This window comes from Lissotriton helveticus, chromosome 6, assembly GCF_964261635.1.
Source record: "Lissotriton helveticus chromosome 6, aLisHel1.1, whole genome shotgun sequence".
NCBI classification, from domain to species: domain Eukaryota; kingdom Metazoa; phylum Chordata; class Amphibia; order Caudata; family Salamandridae; genus Lissotriton; species Lissotriton helveticus.
Window position 1 is genome coordinate 35744297 of NC_136067.1, and position 17076 is coordinate 35761372.

Here is a 17076-nt window from a genome sequence, read left to right on the forward strand (position 1 = left end):
TCTTGAGTTTGGCGGTGGTTCCGGCGTAGAGGGAGTTGCCGTAGTCCAGTCGGCTGGTGACGAGGGCCTGGGTGACCGTCTTCCTGGTCTCGGTGGGGATCCACCGGAAGATCTTACGTAGCATGCGCAGGATGTTGAAGCACGACGAGGAGACGGCGTTGACTTGTCTGGTCATGGAGAGGGAGGAGTCCAGGATGAAGCCCAGGTTGTGTGCGTGGTCTGTTGGTTTGGGTGCGCTGCCCAGGGCGGGGGGCCACCAGGAGTCGTCCCAGGCGGAGGGTGAGGATCCCAGGATGAGGACTTCCGTCTTGTCCGAGTTCAGTTTCAGGCGGCTGTTCGACATCCATTTGGCTACGTCTGTCATCCCTTCGTGCAGGTTGGCTCTGGCGGTGGCGGGGTCGTTGGTGAGGGAGAGGATCAGCTGGGTGTCGTCGGCGTAGGAGATGATGTTGAAGTTGTGCTGGCGTGCGATGGCTGCGAGGGGGATCATGTAGACGTTGAAGAGTGTTGGGCTGAGCGAGGAGCCTTGGGGAACGCCGCAGATGACTTCGGTGGCCTCCGATCTGAACGGGGGGAGGCAGACTCTCTGTGTCCTTCCGGCGAGGAAGGAGATGATCCAGTCCTGTGCCTTCTCCTGGATGCCGACATTGCTGAGGCGCTGTACTAGGGTACGGTGGCAGACAGTGTCGAAGGCCGCGGAGAGGTCCAGGAGGATGAGGGCCGCTGTTTCTCCGTTGTCGAGCAGGGCTCGGATGTCATCGGTAGCTGCGATCAGGGCGGTCTCGGTGCTGTGGTTGGCCCGGAAGCCGGACTGCGAGAGGTCGAGGGAACCATTCGTCTCGAGGAAGGTGGCCAGCTGCTTGTTGACGGTCTTCTCGATGACGTTTGCCGGAAATGGGAGCAGCGAGATGGGGCGGTAGTTCTGGAGGTCGGTGGGGTCGGCTGATGGTTTCTTAAGTAGAGCGCTGAGTTCGGCATGCTTCCAGCTCTCCGGGAAGGTAGCGGTGTCGAAGGAGGTGTTGACGATGTCCCGCAGGTGGGGTGCGATGACAGCGTCGGCTTTGTTGAAGACGTGGTGAGGGCAGGGGTCGGTCGGAGATCCGGAGTGGATGGAGTGCATCGTGCGGATGGTGTCTTCGGTGCTGATCGGGGTCCATGTGCGGAGGGTGGTGGTGGGGGGCGGTGGTTCGGTCGTGGCGTGCATCGGTTGAGTGCTGAAGCTGTTGTGTTTGTCCGCGATCTTGTTGTGGAAGTAGGAGGCGAGGGAGTTGCAGAGGTCTTGTGAAGGGGTGATGTCGTTGTTTCCGGCGTTGGGGTGGGAGAGCTCTTTCACGATGTTGAAGAGTTCCTTGCTGTTGTGTGCGTTGTTGTCCAGTCGTTCCTTGAATGCGGTTTTGTTGGTGGTGTGGATCAGTTGGTGGTGTTTTCGGGTGGCGAGCTTGAGGGCAGTCATGTTGTCCGGTGTTGGGTCTCTGCGCCAGGTTTTCTCGAGTGCTCTGCAGTTCTTCTTGCAGCTCTTGAGTTCGTCGTTAAACCATGGGGCTTTCTTGCTGCCGGGTCTGCTCGGCGGGGTCTTCAGAGGGGCGAGGTCGTCTGCGCAGTTGATGATCCACTTCGTGAGGTTGGTTGCCGCTTGGCTGGGGTTCGTTGAGCTGGCGGGAGGGTTCTTGCTCAGGGAAGTAGCGAGCTGGTCTGCAGTGATCTTGTTCCAGCTTCTGCGGGGAACCTGTTGCTGGTGAAGGTGGAGCGTGGTCCTCCTCAAGCTGAAGTGGACGCAGCTGTGGTCCGTCCAGTGGAGTCCCGTGGCGTGACTGAAGGTGATGTCCTTGCTGGAAGAGAAGACCGGGTCGAGTGTGTGTCCGGCGAAGTGGGTGGGGGTGGTCACCAGTTGCTTGAGCCCGAGGTTGGCGAGGTTGTCCAGCAGGGTGGTGGTGTTGCGGTCGTTGTTGTTCTCCAGGTGGAAGTTGAGGTCCCCCAGGAGGATGTAGTCGGCGGAGGGGAGGGCGTGTGGGCTGATGAAGTCGGCGATGTCTTCGCTGAATTAGGTGCGTGGTCCCGGGGGTCTGTAGATGAGGGTGCCTCGGAGGGTGGTCGTGGGGTTGACGTGGATCTGGAAGTGCAGGTGTTCGGCGGGTGCGAGGGTGTCGTCGGTGTTGGTCGTGATGCGGATGGTGTTCCTGTGGATGATGGCGATCACAACACACATTATATGTGAATGTCCAATGATACCGTCTTTTTGGATATATATGGGTAAAGTCTTACACTCCACAATGCCATTACGCCTCCCACTTACACCCACTTGTATTCTTCTTCATGATTTACAACTCTCTTCAAAGATCTCCAAACCACAACACCATCTTTTTCATACAGCTTTGGCTACAGCGAAAATATGCATACTACGACATTGGAAATCTGTATCCCCCCCTGACCAGAAAAATGAATGGCAACGATGATACAAACAGCATCACATGTAAGAGTAATTTACAATACCAAACTGATGTTTTTCTCCAGGTCTGGTCACCTTTCCTAAATATGAATTGTGATAGTACTGATACTGTTTCCGCAACAAATACTCCCAACTCTTAATCTAATATCTCTTTCTTAAGTGCTATTACGCTTACTTATCCTCTCTAATTCCCCTCCCCTAATCTTTGGCTCCATTTCCTCTAACTACATTACCTCTAACTATATCTCATTTAATCTTATTATAACTTATATTATCTCATACTCTTTCCTATTTTTATTTTAATGTATTCTGCTACTTATATAAACTATTCTATTCTATATTAGTGTTATAATTGACTTGTGTCTCTTTTCCCTGGCTGTGGCAGGGTATGCTCAGACGTGAGTCCCTTGCTCACTTGGCCACTGGATTCAAGATAGCCTGGCTGATGAGGATTATGAATCCGAAACCGGTCCCAGGATGCTTGTTTCCGGTCCATGGAAGACATGGCTTGGTAGTTCGGGCTGTACTGTTCCCATGAGGCACAGGGTCAGACTGATTTGCATATAGCCATGTTTGAAATGGGGTGGCTGAGTGGGCTAAAGAATGGTGGTGGATTAAACCCAGATCAGTTGACTGGGGGTGAGTGTTTGATTTGCTCAAACGCTCCGTCCATCATCCCCTTTTGTATCGCTTTGTATCTCTTTTCCCTGACTGGCATTTCCCTGTTGCTTAGATAGTGTGAGTGGTAGAATGCTTGGTGACATCATGGAATGTTTGGTGCCTGGCCTGTGTGTGGAGTGGCAGTTGAGGGCAGGCAGGCTGAGCGACAGGGAGATCGCTCCTGGTGGGGTTTTACATTTCAATCTACTCATCTTCTTACCTTGAACTTGACCTGGAACCTAGGCCTGAATAAAGCTATCCTGTTTTGTATACCTGTGTTGAGTATGTACTATAATTGTTCCGCCATCACCTTCATTATGGCCTGTATTATTACAGTATGTTTTTCTTGTTTACTGTCCCGACGTCACTGCTGCCATCTCCGAATGTTCGGAGACGTATTTATGTGACGTCACTGTAGACGCCGGGTCAGTCTGTGTCCCTGCTGTGACCTGAGCGCTTCCCCTATTTGCCTACCGTGGGCCCATATAATTACCTTAATAAATACTTATATATATTATCTTCGCCTTTGCCCTTTTCTTTCCACAACACTTGGCGATGAGGACGACGAGGACGACAGGGACGACGGGCTCACGAGATAAAATATTGAGGCAATATAAGAAACGAGAAACTTAACATAATAAGGTGGAGGAAGCACAGCATGGTAATAATTGTATGGAAAAAACAAAGCAACAGGAAACGCAATGAAGTGAATTTAAGTAGTAAAACTTCGAGATAACCGCTGCTGCATCGGAACTAAAATCTTGTCAGCAGGCACTTATAATTACCTTAATAAATACTTATACATATTATCTTCGCCTTTTCCCTTTTCTTGCCACAACAACCTGGCTGCTGGACTTTCTGTGTACAACAATATTTATTCTTTAATTCTGATTCACTCTATTTTATTTTTTCATTATAAAGTATTTATTCAAGAATTATAAAGAAAAATATCCTACTATCATTTACAGACAGTTGTAATGGTTTAATTCATGTATTTATTGAATTCTATTGTAATCTGCTTCTCATTTCTGTGCACTGTCCCCTCCCTTCTTTCTCTTTTATATTTCCCTCAACTATTTAACTTTTCAACGTTTTAACCAGTTAATCGAATATTAGTTTATTTATATAATCTATTTACTAACAAATGGTACTTATTACATATATTTCTCATTCGCATGTATTCACTTATTTATTATGAATTACTAGCTATTACCCTTGCAAAACGGTAATAAAAAAATTGCAACACAAAAAAACAACTCCTGGGGCTCAACCAATAGGAGCAAGAAAATATGGGCCAATCAGAGGCTGTTCTGCCCCAGTAGGCCAATCAGAGGCTGTTCTGCCCCGCTGGCGCTGCTGAAAGGCAGACTGCGTGCGCTTGCGCAGACGTTCGCCAACCGGAAGAACTAATCTTCGTATGCACTTTGACATCGGTACTGAATGCAAACGACCCCGGAAGAGCCGCTCACGGTGTCATCAGCACGCCTTCTGATGGGAGTTTCTCCGGGCGGGTGTGGACCCTCTCGCCCTGCACCCTCCACGGATATCACTGCCCTCTGACCCTCGGAGTAGAGGTGAGCTACTTTTTAATTGAAAAGTTTAAGTAGAGCCTGCTGACTTTAACGAGTCTTTTCTAAAAACACTCCATTTGATGTTGAAGTTAGTCAAGTCCGGTTGTGAGTGTTTACATCTGCGCTCTGCTCGCAAATGTATTTATTTTATTATTTATGCGTTTTTATATAGCGCGGACTTTACCCGAAGGTGTCAGAGCGCTTCACAATAGGAACAGTAATCATACATGAGAAGAAAATTACAAGTGAACAAATTACAAAAGCAAACGTGACAGTTGTGAGCAAACAAAATACAAGAGGTAGCAAACAGTGCATTACATGAGGAAAAGTGACGTGTGTGCAGGTTACAAGAGAAAACAAAGTACAATTAGAGGTATAATACTGCAGTCTATGGCAGACATTCAAGCACAAGAACAAACGTTACGTAGGCAACGTTTCAAGACTATTTACTTTGGACTGTCGCGTCTTTTAAAATGACTCCACTGTATTGATGGAGGGTTATATGGATGCTTCTCCATCGAAATAACTGTTAGTGAGAATATTACTAGAATACTGCTAAACTCCACGAGTAAGGGCAAGGCTAGGGGTTGGATTAAGAAATATTCTTGCCTTTAGGGCCTGGGGTATAGTTAGGGTTACTGAAGTGAGGGTCTGGGGTATAGTTAGGGTTACTGAAGTGAAGGTCTGGGGTATAGTTAGGGTTTAGGGTTACTGAAGTGAGGGTCTGGGGTATAGTTAGGGTTTAGGGTTACTGAAGTGAGGGTCTAGGGTATAGTGGAGTATAGGGTTACTGAAGTGATACACAAAGGAGTCGCTTCACCAAAGGTTGTTGTGTTTATTTTGGATCGGCTGTAAACTGGGAGCTTCCTCGCCTTCCCATCCGTAACTGCTGTCACGGCCCGTTCGACTTAGTGACCAGACAAGAGCTCTCCTAAACCTGATCTGATGGTGGTCAGACCATACCAATGGTAAGGGCTCGGTCGGTACAATCTTTATATTAGAAAAGATTTGATCCACAATATGTCCAGTCTGGTGAGTGGGTTTATACACCTGTTGGACAAAGCCAAGGGAGGACAAAGTGTCTGTAAAAGAGGCTACCTCAGGGTCTAGAGGTTCGTCCATATGAAGGTTAAAATCACCTAACTCTAAAAAAAAAAAAAAAAAGGTTAGGGAGCCAGGATATCGCTCAATTATCTCCGAAAGGGGCCAGCATGACCCGGAGGTCTGTAAACCAAAACCCCAGCAATAGACTGCTGGGAAGATAGAGAGGAACGAAAGCCCTACCTTTCAGCTCCACCTAGCTCCTCCAAAGGGATATAAACATTCATGCTCTTGTTTTATGTATTATGGCCACACCTCTACCCTTAAGGCGCTCTTTCCTGAGGATTTTATGTCCCAGAGGAATGGCTGTAGCTAAGGTTGGATTAGAGAATTTTTAGTGAGCCCTGTTTCTGTTAAAAACAGACAGTCAGTCTGGCTTTTCTTCATCTAGTAGCTCCGGTATATACAGTTAAGGCTTCTGCAAGGAGTGGGCTTTTAAAAGCGCAGTCGAGAATACTTCTGAGACTGGGCTAATTTTTTTTGGGCATAAATGGTATTAATTTCTGGCCTGGACATTCGGGATCCATTAACAGTGTGTGCACGAAAATACAGGATTCAGAATGTTAGGTTGGCAGTGAGGTACACAGGGTTACTTGGGGGGCCTAAGCTGCGTAGGGCTGGACTGTTGTGGGAAACCAAAGACCTATATTTTGCATAAAAACTGGCAGAGTGACTGGTGCTGGTGGGCACAGACGGGCTTGCCTTTGGCGCGTCAGTGGTGCACCCACTGTATGCGTGTGCTCACTGCCTCTCCTTAAATGCATGTGGCCAGGGACTAGAGCTCACACTACTCCGTATGACCACATTTCTCTCCCTAGCAGCTTGTTCTTGGGAGGAGTGGATCTGTATCTTACTTTGTGCATTCCCATTATTGCGATGGCAAAACCATAGAATCATCTTGATACTAATTGCAGATAGGGGCCACACTCCTTTTACACCCCTTCCTTAATTATGATTTAGAATTGGTCGCAAATCCCCTTTTGCGATTCAGAAAGTTTTCAGTGTCACAAAAGAGTTTTAGTATGTTGCTAAGAAAGATTTTGCAGTCCCAGTTGCTGTGATTTTGCAAATGACATTGTTTGCAACTGCTAAATGTTTTTACTAACTGGTTCTAAATGAACATTTACCTTGCCTGCAAAGGAACAGAATAGAAAGAGCTGCAAGTCACCTTTCGGGCTGTTGACTTTGGTGAGCCTTGTGAAGTAATTCAGCTAGGATAGTTACCTAACCTTTGACTCCTGCGGGGCAGCTATTTGTTGTTTGGGAAGCCATACAAGTGGGATCTCCTGTTTTGTTCGCAGTTCCTGTGTTGTTCTTGAAATAAACGTCTGAGCTGGGTTTAGCCTGGAAGTCATGATCCTGGATAAATGGATGCATCAAGAGTGTCTGAGTGATGTTCTCGCGATGAAGAAATATATATTTGATAATTTCCTTCCCCTGTACTGTTACTGGAGAAAACAAATAAAGTATGTTAAAAAAAAGTGTCTGAGTGGACATTAGGAGATGTTTAAGTAAATCCAGTTGTAAGGTTTTTCTGGCTGCACAGTTTGCTGCCATTTGGATAGAGTCAGGAAGTGTGTATTTGTGAGGAGCATGGCAGGCCGAGATGCTGGATGCTACCAGAGGGTGAGAAATTGTACCTCCATGCTGATAGTAGTTTTTCTCTTTTATTGAGAGCCACCAGTGCACAATTGGGACAGAGTAAGGCTCTGACCATTTCAATAGAGTTGATTTCATGTCTGTTCGTTCTGAAGGATGGCACTGCATATGCACTACTAAGTCTCTCAGAAGTGTGGGGAATGCTGGTTGGTAGTGCTTTTGACCCCAGCAAAGAAATCTGATGCTCATGGCTACGTAAATGTGAGGAATGAATTATTTTCATCAATATTTGGCTTTTTCAGGGCATTATGTGTTAGAAAATAATCTTATACAGTGTAATTTTTTATCTCTATTCTTGAGAAATTTGTAGGGATGCTACATTTTCCTGGGTACTGTGCAAGCGGCAGATTAAAATTCTGAACTCAAAGATTCAGTGTGGTATGGTCACTGTGAGAAATTGGGGTATTAGCTGGCGGGCAGGTACACACATTAGGTAATGGCACCAATCCTTGCTGGGGTGAACCCTCAAAGTCACTAAATTAATTTGAGCTCAATCCCTCTTTTCTCTATGGCACAAAGCATTTAGCTTAACTTATAGGCAGTGTGTAACGTGTTTATGCTGTACTAAAGCAGTAATAAAGTTGCAATGAAAATCCCAAAACAATGTAGAAAATAGAGTAAAAGATCATAAACCAATTCATACCACATTGATAAAAATCTAATAAGGGGTAATGGCGGCATCCATTTTTAAAGTTTAAATAGAAATAGTCTAAAGGGTGCCTTTGGTAAATGGCCATAGTAGAACAGTACCGAGGCGCAATTTGATGCTGACTATGATGGAGCATGGGCCGCATACACTAACAAGGCATTGTCCTGGTCAAAGATTTTACTTTCTGGCTCATACACCACAGGAGTACATTTCTAAAGCTCATATAGGACCTCAGTGTAGACACTTTGAGACACTTTAAGAATCTGAGGCATACAGGAGGGTTCAGTCCAGGTCCATGTGCTTCTGGTCAGCTGCACAGTTGCACTAAAAAAGGCTCTTGTAGTTGGTTGTGTCTTTGTAACATTAACTCAACTAACTTTCAGCAGCTAGACAGTGGGTAAACACATTGTTTTAGCATTCTTTGTACTTCCTTGAAGTGTTGCCTCAAACATTACATGTAAACCTAGCAGGCCTATCAAAGAGGTTGTGACATAGTTATGTCGAAGAGGCCCACTATGATTAGCGCCAAGTCACCTATAGGTATACATGCTCTTTACAAATACTAATAGCTTAACGTAACACTGGGGCCTGACATGCTGGGAAGACAACAGACTGGCCCTTTCCAGGAGTTTAACATTTGCCTATGAATAGGAGCCCTCTTTGAAGTGCGCCACAAGTTACATTTGAACCCATCAGACCTGTCAAGCAAGATGTGGCATTCAAGCAGGATCCAACACATTTTGTTGTCTGATCCTCCCTTTCATATTCTGTCTGGTTCAGGTGGGTCATCTCTGCCCATCCAGGTCAGCCTGTTGTGGGCTACTGGGAGCAGCTCACACCTCTAGGACATGTTCAATACTAAATTTTTACATGTTCTATTCCTCAACACCATGCATGGCAGGTCACATTTTACAATTAAAACCGGCACCACTGTGCTCCACAACTCTGGCCCGCTGTCACTGCATAGAGTGGTACAATATATGTTGCAGCCCACTGGTTAAATGTAAAGTAGTTGTAGGCAAGTTAAATATGCTAATTAGGATATGTCAGTTTCATCATGTTGAAAGAGGGAGCATGGGCACCTCACCCTTAGTTAGCAGGGAGACGTCTTCACCAGCAAAAATCTGGGAGAATATCACACACAAGCTGGTCAATTCCAACAATCAAACACACAAAAAGATATGGGAGGAAATTCAAACCACTGGAATCGCTCTGCTTAGCGTTCCAACCCTTAGTTTTTTTGTTTTCTTTTGTCTTAAATGCCACCTTGTTTTGGACCCAGTCATGTGCAAATTAGTCTTGATTGTGCTCCAGTAGGAACTGTCCCATCCTAACTGCCAGGTCAGGTCCCCATTCTGGAACAAAAGCAATTCAAGACTGATTTCCCATTGATTGAGTCTAGTGAGATGCATGTAGTTTGGTTCCAGTAGCACAGTGAGTACAGGACCCAAGTCTGGGCATAGATACCCCTGCCACCATCATTTCCAAGAGACATCCACCTGTGTGGTCTTATTTTGAAGGTAATTTGTTGGGTAGTAGGGGCGGAGCGCAAAGGGGGTAGACACTAGACCACAGTGCACTTGTCCTGAAAAATCCCTACTAGAAGAAATTACCTCTTGTACTTGGTGGATATCACCTCTCTTATATGTAGGTCACTATTACCACCACCCATGTGCTCAGCAGGCAGACCTGACGTGCAAGCGGTGGGCATTGGATTGAGAGGCACAGCTTAGACTAGGAATCTCAGCTTTCCAATCAATACCTTTTTTCTCTTGGACAGAAATGATCACTGGTGTCAAAGTACACCAAGTATCTGGCTTTTCCAGTTAAGTTTTGTAAGGAAATAGACTTTTATGCAGTTTTCCCTTCACTTTATGCCGCCAAGTGACTACTAGGTGCTGGTTTAATGACTCTGAAGTGCCCTGTGCTATGCAAACAAATGATGGACGGAATGCTGAATAAATCATACATTCACCCTCAGTCAAGAGACCTGGGTTAAATCCATTGTTCTTTTGCTCAACATGGCACCCCAGTTTAGACCCAGCCATATGCAAATCAGTCTTGACCCTGTGCCTCATGGGAACAGTCCAGACTGAACTGCCAAGCCAGGTCCTCCCTGGACCGGAAACAAGCATTCCTGGGACCGATAAAGGCTGATTTGCATATGGCTGGGTCCAAACTGGAATGGCAGGGTGAGCAAAAAACGACGGATTTAGGCTTGGATCTCTGTACTGGGGTGAATGTATGACATAGTTTCTCATTCTGTCCATCAACTATTCTTTTTGCATTTGTCACCCCGAGTAGGCCCGGTATGCCCAGACGTGGGTCCCGGGCTCTCCTTGCCACTGGAGTCAAGCTACCTTGGCTGATGAGGGCTGAAAGCCCAAAACCAGTCCTAGGATGCTTGTTTCCAGTCCAGGGAGATCCCGGGCTGGCAGTTCGGGCTGGGCTGTTCCCATTGGGCGCAGGATCACGACTGATTTGCATATTGCTGGGTCCAAACTGGAATGGCATGGTGGGCAAACAATCGATGGATTTAGGCCCAGATCTCTGGGATGATTGTATGACATTGTTCTGCATTCTGTCCATCAACTGTTCTGTTTGCATTTGTCACCCCAAGTGGGACGGGTATGCCCAGACGCTACCACCTGCGCCTCATCCCTGGTGGCCAGTGGTAGGCCGTAGGTAGGTTTGTTCATCCTCCGCTTTATTGCTTTTTATTGTATTGCCTATATTTTCATTGTTGTGTCTGTGACTGCTATTGTCTGTCTTCCCCCACTGCCTGTTCGTGGTCCGTGCCCCTTTTTCTTCCCCCTGTTCCCCTCGCTGTCCCCGTGCTCTCTCTGCCGTTTTTTTTCCTGTACCCCTCGCTTCTCCCGTGTCTCTGCCCGGTTTTCCCCTCCTGTTCACCTCGCTGCCTCTCTGCCCGTTCTGCCTACTGTTCCACTCGTTTTCCCCTTGTTTTTTGTGCCTTTCTGCCCTCTGTTCCACTCGTTTTTCCCTCGGTTTTTGTGCCCCTCTGCCCTCTGTTCCACTCGTTTTTCCCTCGGTTTTTGTGCCCCTCTGTTCCACTCATTTTTCCCTCGTTTTTTGTCGCCCTCTGTTCCACTCGTTTTTCCCTCGTTTTTTGTGCTCATCTGCCCTCTGTTCCACAAGTTTCTCCCTCGTTTTTTGTGCCTTTATGCCCCCTGTTCCACTCGTTTTTCCCTAGTTTTTTGTGCCCATTTGCCTTCTGGTCCACTCGTTTCCCCCTCCACTGTACCCCCTTCAGCCCTGCCCCCCTGACTGCCCACTGCCCATTCACTGCCCCCGCCTCCCAGCTGCTCCTCCCTCCCACCTCCCCATATAGGCCGGCAGCTGCGCGGTGAGGAGAGTGACCCATGACCTCACCTGGTAGGTCGCTCCCCCTCCGCACAGCACCACCTGTGTCTCCCTGCCCCACCTGCCGCTGCTGAGGAAGTTCAAGGCCCTCCACCACTCGCAGGATACCACCTGCGCCTCATCCCTGGTGGCTAGTGGTAGGCCGTAGATAGGTTTGTTCATCCTCCGCTTTATTGCTTTTTATTGTATTGCCTATATTTTCATTGTTGTGTCTGTGACTGCTATTGTCTGTCTTCCCCCCCCCCCCCCACTGCCTGTTCGTGGTCCATGCTCCTTTTTCTTCTCTCTGTTCCCCTCGCTGTCCCCGTGCTCTCTCTGCCCAGTCTTTCCTTCTGTACCCCTCACTGCCCCCGATTCTCTGCCTGGTTTTCCCTTCTGTTCCCCTCGCTGCCCCCGTGCCTCTCTGCCCGTTCTGCCTACTGTTCTTAGTTGCCCCTGTATTTCTGTGTTCTGTATTTTGGCCTCTGTGCCACTCGTTTTTCCCTCGTTTCTGTGCCCCTTTTGCCTTCTGTTCGCCTTGTTTTTTGTGCCCTTTTGCCTTCTGTGCCACTCGTTTTACCCTCGATTTTTGTGCCCATTTTCCTTCTGTTACCTTCGTTGTCCCTCACCGCCCTCGCTGCTGCGTCTCCTGCAGCCCTGCCCCACTGACTGCCCATTCGCTGCCTCCGCCTCCCAGCTGCTCCTCCCTCCCACATCCCCATATATGCCAGCCGCTGCACGGCTGCGCCGCTGGAAGGCGAGCCCGTCTGCGCCTGGACCGCGCCCTGCGCCAGAACCCCTGGCCCCGGGACCTGCCACAACGACCGCCGCCACTACGCTGCCAGCACTCTGCACGCTCTCAACTCCGGACGGAGCCACACCTGCTTCAAGGCCGCCCCGAAACGCACACATGGCCCCTTCACCAGCCAGAACTGCAGCTACACCAGCCTCAGAGCCGACGAACCACCTGCCAAGGAAGACCCCAACCACCCCCGAGGCATACTACTGAACACCCGCTCCGCACGCAAGCATGCCGTCGAGCTCTGGGACCTGCTCGACACAACATCCCTGGACGTCGCCTTCCTGACAGAGACCTGGTTTAACGACTCCTCTGCACCCGACATCGCCATAGCCATCCCAGACGGCTACAAGATCACCCACAGAGACCGCACCAACGGAGTCGGAGGAGGAATCTCCATCGTCCACAAGAACAGCATCGACATCGCGCTCAGCACCGTCGAACACATGCATTTCCAGAGCCACACAGACCCTAATTCCACCCTCAGAGGCACCCGAGTCTACCGACCCCACTGGGCCCCGCCCCCAGTTCAGCTTCTCCATCTCCGACTTGATCAGCACGCACGCCCTGACCTCCACCGACTACATCCTCCTCGGAGACCTGAACTTTCACCTTGAGATCAACAACTCCACAACCCTGATCGATAACCCTGCCACCTCGGACTGAAGCAACTCGTCACAACGCCCACCCACTCCGCCGGCCACACGCTCGACCCAGACTTCTCCTCAAGCCCGTACGTCTCCATCATCCACACCACCGAACTCCTCTGAACCAACCACCACTGCATCCACTTCGCCTTCCAGAAACCCACCGCACCCAACAGATCCCCCGCCGCTGCTCGAGCAAAATCACCGAAGACCAACTACACGCAAACCCCGCTCTCAGCCCACCACTCCAAACCCTACAACACCGACGACGCTGCCCACAGCCTCAGACGCTGGATCAAGGACTGCGCCAACACCCTCCCCGCTGAAGAAACCTCCCCCACAGAGACACCAGCAAGTGGGCCAGCTGGTTCACCCCAGAACTCCTAGCCTCCAAGCAAGCCTGCCGGAAACTAGAGAAGAAATGGCACAGTGAACAAACTCCGGACAGCCACGCAGCACACAAGGACGCCATCCGCAAAAACCACCACCTCATCAGGGCGGCCAAGAGGACCTCCTTCAAAGACCGCCTCGACAACAACGCACACAATAGCAAGGAGCTCTTCAACATCGTGAAGGAATTCTCCAAACCCAGCTCCAACACCAATGACATCCCGCCGTCGTAAGCCCTGTGCCAATCCCTTGCCACCTTCTTCCACCGTAAGATAGCAGACATCCACGACAGGTTCAACACCCATACAGCCCCAACAGACAGCAACACAACAGACCCTCCGTACACCATTGACCGTGACCCCCTGCTAGCCTGGGCCAGCGTGAGCATCTGACACCATCAAGACCATGCACTCAATCCACTCGGACTCTCCGTCGGACCCATTCCCGCACCACATCTTCAACAGAGCAAGCAGCTCCATCGCACCCCACCTGCGCAACGTCATCAATCTCTCACTCGAGATCGCGACCTTCCCAGTGATCTGTAAACACGCCGAGATCAACCCCCTACTCAAAAAACCTATGGCAGACCCAAGAGACCTCAAGAACTTCCGGCCCATCTCTCTGCTCCCCTTCCCGGCCAAGGTCATCGAGAAAACCGCCAACAGCCTGCCTAGCCCCACCTCCGGTCTTCTTCCCTGGTCCACCACGGGGTTCTGTCCCGATTGAGTGGAGGGAAGTGCCTATTTCCGGTTGGTTGGCGGTCTAGTGCTGTTTCACTATAAATGCCCCCCGAAAGCGGAGCGCGTAGCGGACGCGCTTGAGGTAGTGGTGCTGTCTGTTTGGTAAATGCTACCCAGTGCTAGCTGCTGATACTCTACGCTTGATGTTTTAAAATTATTTTCGTTCTGATGTAATTCGCTAGCTATTTGTTTTGACTTGGCAATCACTTGATATTTACTGCGTTTTTGCTCACTTGCCTAGCCCCACCTCCGGTCTTCTTCCCCGGTCCACCACGGGTTTCTGTCCCGATTGAGTGGAGGTAAGCGCCCATTTCTGGTTGGTTGGCGGTCTAGTGCTGTTTCACTATAAAGGCCCCCAGAAAGCGGAGCGCGCAGCGGACGCGACGACGGCGCGCCGGAGTCGCGCCAGAGTCCAGCCCGTCTGCGCCAGTATGTCGCCAGGAGCTAGGCATGCTGACAAATCCCCACTAAACCATGGCCCTTGTAGTATATTAAACTACAGCAGACAAGAACTCCTTAAACTTCAGGCTAAAACATCTTCTGTCTGTAAAATTGAGCCATGGCCATGTGTTGAAGGCTCATTTTCCTGTCGTACGTGTCAGTTTCAATCATCTACTATTTTCCCAGGTCATTCTACTAACCCTCTTGTGAAAACCCTACAAGGAAAATGGAAAAATCGGTTATGTAACGTTCGCTCTCTGCCCAAACACTCTATGAAGGTATGGGACCTCGTGTCCTCAGCTCAGCCAGAGATGGGGTTCTTTACAGAAACCTGGCTAAAACCTCACTCGGTGCCGGCCATTACGTTAGGTATTCCAGAAAGATACAAAATAACCAGACTGGATAGACCTATTAAAACTGGGGGTGGCATTGCCATTGTATATAAAGACAGTATTAACATCTCTGTCTTGGACCAACGGAGTGACACCACTATGGAAGTATTAATCTTTAGGATTGATGCCCCCCTACATACCAGCGGGAAAGGGGCATTAATGTACCATCCTCCAGGACCTATAGCTAATTTTTCTCTACAACTGGTGGAAATACTTGCTCCTCATATGAACACATGCAATAACTTTCTTTTGTTAGATTTCAATGTCCACAGCGAAAACAATACTAACTTAGATGCTCAGACACTTCTGGCTGATCTATCCTTACTTGGCCTAACCCAGCTTAACGAAGGGCCAACTCATGTAGCCGGCCATACTCTGGACATTATTTTCTCCAACTCCCCTAAAATTAAATGTGAACCTCCCAAACAAATTAATTGGTCGGAGCATGCAGTTATTGAATTTTATATGCAGGACCTCATAGATCCTAAAAATTCTCGCCTGGCCACAACCTACTTATGTAGACAATGGCACAAAGTATCTGCGGCAAACTTCCAGATGGCCTTTATGAAACCCTCACTTACAGAATCCGACAATATTGAGGAGGCACTACTTAAATACAATGCGGCAATTGTAAAGACGCTTGACCGTATCGCGCCTGTGAAATCCTGTACTAGCCACCCCAATCGCCTGCAGGCAGGATGGTTCACAGAGGATCTGCGAGTTCAAAAACAAAAGTATAGGAAGTTGGTAAGGATCTGGCGTACCTCACGTAATGAGGTGGATAAGAACCAGTATTATTCCATCCTGACCGGATACCACAAAGACCTAAAAAGTGCTCGCAAATTGTATATAGCATCGCAGCTAACACAGGCTGGGAACTCCTCAAAGATGTTGTACAAAATCCTCCAGTCTTTTATCAATCCAAAGGCGTGTGGAAGTCTTGAGACTCCATCTCAACAGCTGTGCGATGATATTGCGTGTTACTTCTCACAGAAGATTGAGATCATATATGGCAAAATCACGGCAGCAGGTAATGAGGAGCATAAATCTTGTGCCCTAGAGAGCATCTTGAAAAGGGGGTGGTGATGAACAGAGTGTCTGAATTAAGCAGACCACTCTTACCCAGTCCAAAGATCAGGGCTTGATCCATCACCGTTATTTATCTCACTGCCCCATCCCAGCTCAGAACCTGGCTATATGCAAATCAGTCTGTCCCTGGCCCAGTGCATCATGGGAACAGGGCAGACCAAACTACCAAGCCAATTCTTCACCAGAAAGGAGACAAGCTACCGGGGACCGGTTTCTGGCATTTCAGCCTCTTCGGCCCGGCTTGCTTGAATCCTGATGGAGCAGTGAGAAAGGGACTCATGTCTGAGTATACCCTGCCACACCTATAGTGGCCAAAAACGATACAGAAAAGGGGGTGGTGATGAACAGAGTGTCTGAATTAAGCAGACCACTCTTACCCAGTCCAAAGATCAGGGCTTGATCCATCACCGTTATTTATCTCACTGCCCCATCCCAGCTCAGAACCTGGCTATATGCAAATCAGTCTGTCCCTGGCCCAGTGCATCATGGGAACAGGGCAGACCAAACTACCAAGCCAATTCTTCACCAGAAAGGAGACAAGCTACCGGGGACCGGTTTCTGGCATTTCAGCCTCTTCGGCCCGGCTTGCTTGAATCCTGATGGAGCAGTGAGAAAGGGACTCATGTCTGAGTATACCCTGCCACACCTATAGTGGCCAAAAACGATACAGAAAAGGGGGTGGTGATGAACAGAGTGTCTGAATTAAGCAGACCACTCTTACCCAGTCCAAAGATCAGGGCTTGATCCATCACCGTTATTTATCTCACTGCCCCATCCCAGCTCAGAACCTGGCTATATGCAAATCAGTCTGTCCCTGGCCCAGTGCATCATGGGAACAGGGCAGACCAAACTACCAAGCCAATTCTTCACCAGAAAGGAGACAAGCTACCGGGGACCGGTTTCTGGCATTTCAGCCTCTTCGGCCCGGCTTGCTTGAATCCTGATGGAGCAGTGAGAAAGGGACTCATGTCTGAGTATACCCTGCCACACCTATAGTGGCCAAAAACGATACAGAAAAGGGGGTGGTGATGAACAGAGTGTCTGAATTAAGCAGACCACTCTTACCCAGTCCAAAGATCAGGGCTTGATCCATCACCGTTATTTATCTCACTGCCCCATCCCAGCTCAGAAC

At 48.8% G+C, this 17076-nt stretch overlaps 1 protein-coding gene across 1 annotated transcript in view; it reads left to right on the forward strand.

Moving 5' to 3' along the window:
* The first annotated feature begins 4550 nt into the window (after positions 1-4550).
* The window catches only part of LOC144762166 (uncharacterized), a 47557-nt gene continuing 35031 nt past the window's right edge, over positions 4551-17076 (forward strand). Inside the window, exon 1 of the mRNA XM_078647324.1 lies at positions 4551-4680. The gene's annotated coding sequence lies outside the window, so the exon portion shown is untranslated. The remainder of the gene's footprint in view (positions 4681-17076) is intronic.